Source organism: Phocoena phocoena, chromosome X (genome assembly GCF_963924675.1).
Source record: "Phocoena phocoena chromosome X, mPhoPho1.1, whole genome shotgun sequence".
NCBI classification, from domain to species: domain Eukaryota; kingdom Metazoa; phylum Chordata; class Mammalia; order Artiodactyla; family Phocoenidae; genus Phocoena; species Phocoena phocoena.
Window position 1 is genome coordinate 94662540 of NC_089240.1, and position 7259 is coordinate 94669798.

The 7259-nt window shown below is 37.2% G+C and overlaps 1 pseudogene; it reads right to left on the reverse strand.

The window, feature by feature from the left end:
• Positions 1 to 1689: 1689 nt before the first annotated feature.
• Positions 1690 to 2224, reverse strand: LOC136143004 (OCIA domain-containing protein 1 pseudogene; annotated as a pseudogene).
• Positions 2225 to 7259: the final 5035 nt, after the last annotated feature.

The following is a 7259-nucleotide window of genomic DNA, read 5'->3' on the forward strand; positions in this document are numbered from 1 at the left end:
TAGACACTTAGGTTGCTTCCACATCTTAGCTATTATAAATAATTCTGCTATGAACATTGCATTGCATGTATCTTTTTGTATTAGTGTTTTCATTTTCTTCAGATACATACCCAGGAGTGGAATTGCTGGATCATATTGTAGTTTTATTTTTAATTTCTTGAGGAAACTTTATACTGTTTACCACAGTGGCTGTACCAATTTACATTCCCCCAACAGTGAACTAAATTTTCCCCTTCTCTACTTTCTCACTAATATTTATTATATTTATTTTCTTTTTGATAATAGCCATTCTGAAAGGTGTGAGGTGATATTTCATTGAGGTTTTGATTTGCCTTTCCCTGATGATTAGTGATGTTGAGCATCTTTTCATGTGCCTGTTAGCTATCTGTATGTCTTCTTTGGAAAAAAATGTCTATTCAGGTCTTTTGTCCATTTTTTAATCGCATTGTTTGGTTTTTTTTTATATTGAGTTGTATGTGCTCTTTATATATTTTGGATATTAACTCTTTATCAGATAAATCTTTGGGAAATAACTTCTCTTGTTTAGTAGGTTGTCATTTTATTTTGTTGATGGTTTCCTTCACTGTGCAATGCTTTTAAATATAATTAGGTCCCATTTGTTTATTTTTGCTTTTGTTTCCTTTGCCTGAAGCAATAGATCCAAAAAATATCGATAAGACATGTCAAAGAGTGTACTGCCTATGTTTTATTCAAGGAATTTTATGGTTTCCAGTCTTACATTTAGGTCTTTAATGCATTTTGAGTTTATTTTTGTATATGGTATGAGAAAATGTTCTAATTTCATTCTATTATATGTAGCTGTCCAGTTTTCTCAACAGTACATATTGAAGAGACTGTCTTTTCCCCAATTGTATATTTTTGCATCCTTTGTCATAGATTAATTGATAATATGTGAGGGAGGTTATTTCTGAGCTCTCTGTTTCCTTGATCTATGTCTGTTTTTGTGTCAGTTCCACACTGTTTTGATTACTGTGGCTTTGTAGTATGGTTTGAAGTCAGGGAGCATGATATCTCCAGCTTTGTTCTTTTTTTTCTCAAGATTGCTTTGGCTATTTTCAGCCTTCTGTGGTTTCATACAAATTTTAGGATTATTTGTTCTAGTTCTGTGAAAAATGTCATGGGTATTTTGTTAGGGATTGCATTAACTTTGTAGATTGCTTTGGATAGTATTTTTTTAATGCATGTTCCTTTATATTTTATTTACCATAAACATTAAGAGAATACAGCAAACACTGGAGAAAGACTTTTGAATAATTTTTGATATAAAGTTTAAGACTTAAAATTATGATTGCTACACCCACCCACCCCAATTCAACATGCAGGTATCATTTATTTCCAGATACAGTGATTCTAGAGCTTTGCACTCACTTGATAGTTTTATAACAGTATCCTTGCCCTGTAACTTAAAACAATTTCACAAACTGTGTACAATCATGGTATACTACCATCATTCAGAGAGTTCCCCCAAATGAATATATTCACACAATATTATATTAAAATGTAAGTTTTTAGAACATCATCTTCATAAGCCAAACCACAAAAACCCAGGTTCTAGTTTTAAATGTGTTTATGAAGACTGCTGCTGAACTCAAAGCATGCAGGTGTTCATGACCACCTAGATGACGCTGGATATTGAAACTTCTTCAGTAGGTCCAATGATGCAATTTTTCACTCATCCCAGGTATCTCCATATTTGTTTACTTTGACTTGGGCAATATGATCAGTAATACCAGTGGGAGTAGATTCATTCATAGAAGCACTGAATGGAGTTGGCTCATAATGAGGAAGCATCTCTTTTTCTATGTTGTCTGCTGCTGGGGTTGTCACAAAAGATAAATGACCCCTCATGTTTGAGTCATATTTTGACTTCTGAGAATAGTGCCCAGTTGGTGAAGATCGTCATGCCTGTCCTGATCATAAAGCTTCTCCAGGAGGGGAGTTCTCAAGATTCTTTAACTTCTCTTGGCAAGTTTTCACATAGGAAAGCTTTCCAGCAAAGTATCCCATGATGCAAGCAAATATTTTTAGGGATGGAACCATATTTGGGATGACCTGAAAGGATTCATCTGGACCAGAAGCTTTCATCATTGCCTTCTGCAAAGACTCTTCTTTCTTCCTCTGTTGGAATGTAATCAGTCCTTATGTGGGGAATTGGTCTTGGAACTTCTGTATTTGTCTCTTGAAAATCAGCCCTCCCATTCATCTTTCCTCCAAATGACACCAGTGGGTGAGAGCACAGCAAACCTTGGTGACCAGGGGCAGAAGGCCCAGAGGGGACCCGAGAGGGCTCAGTGGGGATGGGAGGGCAGGAGACACGCAGGACCACGGAGTTGGGGGGTGGGGAGTAGTCAGTGATACGACCGCCTAGAAGTCACCCAGATACAGGCTCAAAATGACCATGACCTGGAAGCACTGGTGATGTACGGTAGGAAATCGCTTTGGATAGTATTAACGATATTAATTCTTCCAATCCATGAACATGGGATATCCTTCCATTTATATGTATCATCTTCCATTTCCTTCATCAATGTCTTATAGTTTTTGAAGTATAGGTCTTTTACCTCCTTGGCTAAGTTTATTGGTAGGTATTTTATTCTTTTTGATGGGATCGTAAGTGGGATTGTTTTCTTGCATTTTCTTTCTGATAGTTTATTATTAGTGTATAGAGTACCTTGCAACTTTACTGAATTCATTTATTAATTCTAATAGTTTTTTGGTGGAGACTTTATAGCTTTATATATATCACATTACTTTTAGGGTAGGTTTAGTATCTTTATCTTTCCTTCAATTCTGAATGATAACCTTGCTGTGTAGAGTAATTTAGGTTGTAGGCTTTTTCTTTTCAGTGCTTTAAATATATATGACACTACATTCTGGCCTGCAAAATTTCTACTGAACAGTCATCTGATAACCTTATCAGGGGGGGTGTTCCCTTATATGTGAGTCTTTGTTTTTCTCTTGCTGCCTTTAAAATTCTAATTATCTTTAACTTTTGCCATTTTAATGATGATATATCTTGGTGTGGGTCTCTTTTGGTTCATCTTGTTTGAGACTCACTGTGTCTCCTGTACCTAGATATCTGGTTCAAGAAGTTTTCAGCCATAATTTCATCAAATACATTTTCTACCCCTTTCACTCTTCTCCTTCTGGGACCCCTATAATGCAAATGTTAGTACACTTGATGTTGTCTCAGAGATCTCTTAAACTATTCTCATTTTTTTTTCAAAATTTGTTTTTCTTTTTGCCCTTCTGATTGGGTGATTTCCACTATTCTATCCTTCATATCACACATGTTTTATTCTGTATCATCTAATCTTCTGTTAATTCCCTCTTGTGTATTTTTCTTTTCAGTTATTGTATTCTTCAGCTCTGACAGTTTCTTTTTTATATTTTCTAGTTCTTTGTTAAAATTCTCACTGTGAGCATCTATTTAGCATTCTTCTTTTTTATTTTTGGCTGCGTTGGGTCTTCGTTGCTGCATGCAGGCTTTCTCTAGTTGCCATGAATGGGGGCTGTTCTTTGTTGTGGTGCGTGGGCTTCTTATTGCAGTGGCTTCTCTTGTTGCGGAGCACAGGCTGTAGGTGCATGGACTTCAGTAGTTGTGGCACACAGGCTCAGTAGTTGTGGCACATGGGCTTAGTTGCTCCATGGAATGTAGGATGTTCCCGGACCAGAGCTTGAACCCATGTCCCCTGCATTGGCAGGCAGATTCTTAACCACTGTGCTACCAGGGAAGTCCCTAGGTAGCATTCTTATTACTATTGTTTTGAACTCTTTATCTGGCTAATCTGGGCTGCCCAATATATAACTTGAATCTCTCGCTCTGTAGGGAGGAGCCTTGAGTCTGTGATATCCCCTTCCTATTCTGGGTCCCCCACTAGGGGTGTGGGCCCCGACCAGATCACTTCTCCCTTCCTACCAGACTCCATGTGGATCTTTCTTCACAGCCTTGGCTTAGAAAAGACAGCCTGCTAGCCAGGTCTATTTCAGTGAGAGTCACTCTACACATAATTGTAATCTTCATGTGTTTGTGAGGGGAGGTGAGCCCAGCATCCTCCTATTCTTTCATCTTGATCTTGAAGTCTACATGGTCTATTCTGGACTCTTAATTCTATTCCATTGATTTGTATGTTAGCTCTTATGCCAGTGACATGCTGTATTGATTACTGTAGATTTGTAGGGAGTTTTGAAATCAGAAGTGTGAGTCCTCTAACTTTGTTCTTCCTTTTCAAGATTGTTTTGGCTATTTAGGACCCCTTGCAAATCCACATGAACTTGAGAATTAGCTTTTCCATTTCTGCAAAAAAAAAAAAAAAAAGGCTGCTGGAGTTTTGATAGAGATTGCACTGAATCTGTATATCCCTTTAAGGCAGAATTGACATATTAACAATATTAAATCTTGTAAACCATGAACACAGAATGTACAGAATGTCTTCCCATTTATTGAGGTTTCTTTTAATTTCTTTCAGCATTTTTTTAAAAAGTTTTCAGTATATGTCTTTCACCTCCTTGGGTAAATTTATTCCTGGATATTTTATTCTCTTGACCAATATGGTAAATGGAGTTATTTAAATAATTTCCTTTTTGGATTCTTCATTGTTGGTGTATGTTGATTTTGCATCCTGACATTTTGCTTAATTTCTTTATTAGCTTTTCTGCATCAATTGAGATGATGATGTGGTTTTTCTCCTGCTTTCTTTTAAGTTATGTTTACACTGATGGATTTTCTTGTGTTGAACCATTCTTGCATTTCTGGGATAAATCCCACCTGGTCATGGTATATAATCCTTTTAATATGCTGTGTATTCAATTGGCTAGTATTTTGGCGAGGATATTTGAATGTATATTCATAAGATATATTGTTCTGTAGTTTTCTTGGATGTCTTTATCAGAGTAATGCTAGCCTCATACAATGAGTTAGGGAGCTTTCTCCTATTTTTTGTTTTGAGAAGTTTGAATTAGTGTTAATTACTCTCTAAATGTTTGGCAGAGTTCACCAGTGAAGCCATCAGGTCCTGAATTTTTCTTTGCTGAGATGTTTTGCTTTATTACAAATTCAATATATTTACTGTTCAGAATTTCTATTTCTTCTTCAGTCAGTTTTGGTAATTTGTAAGTTCCTAGGAATTTGTCCATTTCATCCAGGTCATTTTATTTGCTGTGATATAGTTGTTCATGGCATTCTCTAATAATCCTTGTTATTTCCGTAAGGTTGGTAGTAACGCTCCCATTTTCATTTCTGATTTTAGTTCTTTGTATTATTTCAATTTTTTCTTTGTCAGTCTACCTAAAGGTTTGTCAATATTGTTCTTCTTTTCAAAGAACCAACTTTTGGGCTCTTTGATTCTGTTATTTTTCTGTTCTCTATTTTGTTTATCTCTAATCATTATTATTTCCTTTTCTCTGCCAGACAGGCATTTACTTTGCTCTTATTTCTCTAGTTCTTTAAGGCATAAATTTATGTTATTGATTTGAGGTTTTTCTTTTTTTTACTGTAGGAGCTTAGAACTATGATTTTATCTCTTAACAATAGATTCACTCAGAGGTGGTTTCTGTCTACTTCTTTTCTCCTGTGAATGGGCCATACTTTCCTGTTTCTTTGTGTATGCTGTAACTTTTTGTTGAAAATCGGACATTGAATATTATAATGTTATGCATCTCTAGAAAGCAAATTATTTCCCTTCTCTAGGATTTGCTCTTCTTGACTGTGGAAGGCTGTAGTTGTCCATTTGTTTAATTACTTTTCCAAACTATTTTTGCAAAGACTATTCCTTGTCATGTGTGTTCAGTGAAGTCTCTGTTCCTTCAGTTAGTGTTCAACTAATGTTTTGACAGAGATTTCCTTTAACTCCAGAATACACACACATACGGGCACACACCCTGGTAGTTAAAAAAGCCAAAAATCCACCTTTCCCAGTCTTTGAAGATTGGTTCTATGCTGGGACACTCTTTCAAAACTTAGCTAGACTGTTTATAACTCTGGCTTAGACTTTACTTCCTGCTTACACTGAGCTCAGAGATCAGCCAGAGGTGAAAACTTAGGGTCTTCTTAGGTCTTTTCTGAACATGTGTCCCACTCTGGGAATGTGTATGGCTTTCTAGATTCCCCAGTATACATGGGTGCTTTTGAATGTCCTACTTCCCAAAAAAATCTCTCTCCCCAAATATCCTTTCAGGCTTTAGGCAGTCTATTGTTTGTCAAACTACAATCTTTTGCCCCAGGTGTGTGCAGGGTTTTCATTTGCCTTACAGTGTTTTTGGGCAAAGTCCACCATTTTACTGTCCTGAGTGATTTCTGAGTTAGGTGAAACAGAGATGAGTGCCTTGCATCAGTCCTTTCAGGAAGCCCATAGACAGTTTAGAACAGATAAACATAATAAGTCTCAGATAAGGTCTGCTCTGCTCCCTCTAGAACCAGGGATTAGGATCTCACACAAGAAATGGGAGTTGCTGTCTTCAAAACCACTGCTGAGCTAGGGAGGTGGTGGAGCAAGGGCAGTAAAAATGCCACATAGCTTTCTTACCACATGGAAGTTGATTTTTTCCCTTGATTCAGCACATTCTTGGTTTCTGTAAATCTTTGACTGTTTTCCAGATTTCTGACAAAGTTGATTATGACTTTCTGCTGGTTTTCAATGTTTCTGAGAAGGGACAGGAGTTTGTAGCTGCCTACCCTGACAATTTGCTGATGTCACTCTCACCAACAAAGTTTTAACTGGGTCACTGAATCCAGGGCTTGTCCTGGAATCTTGGCTTAAGACACTTCTCTCCAGAGAGCCTTAAAAAGAACCCTGACCTCTGTATGTCTTCCCCACATAGGACTTCTTGCTTAGACTTAGGCCTAGTGGATACCCATGGGCATTTGAATGTTGATGGGTGGTAGGAAAAGATTCCCACCATGCTATGTAATATCTCTGGTATCTAGGTTTACCTTAGTGGTCCTTTTCTCTCAGTCCATACTTACCACTTTCTGCAGTTCACCTACCTGTCCTACTCTGGACTCCTTAATACTGAAGGCTGAGATCCCTCAAAGGCTACTACTCCTGTTGCTTCTCTAATTCCCCTTCCCACCCCTGCCACCAAAGTCTAAGTAAAGAAAAAAAAAAAAGAATCAGATTTGCTTTATCTGGCTTGCACTGGCTACTTCCTCTGGAATCTACCTTTTTACTTACTGGGAAATTCATGCCAACTTTCTTTTGCCATCTTGACTTTATCATTTTCCCCCCTAAATCTTTCCT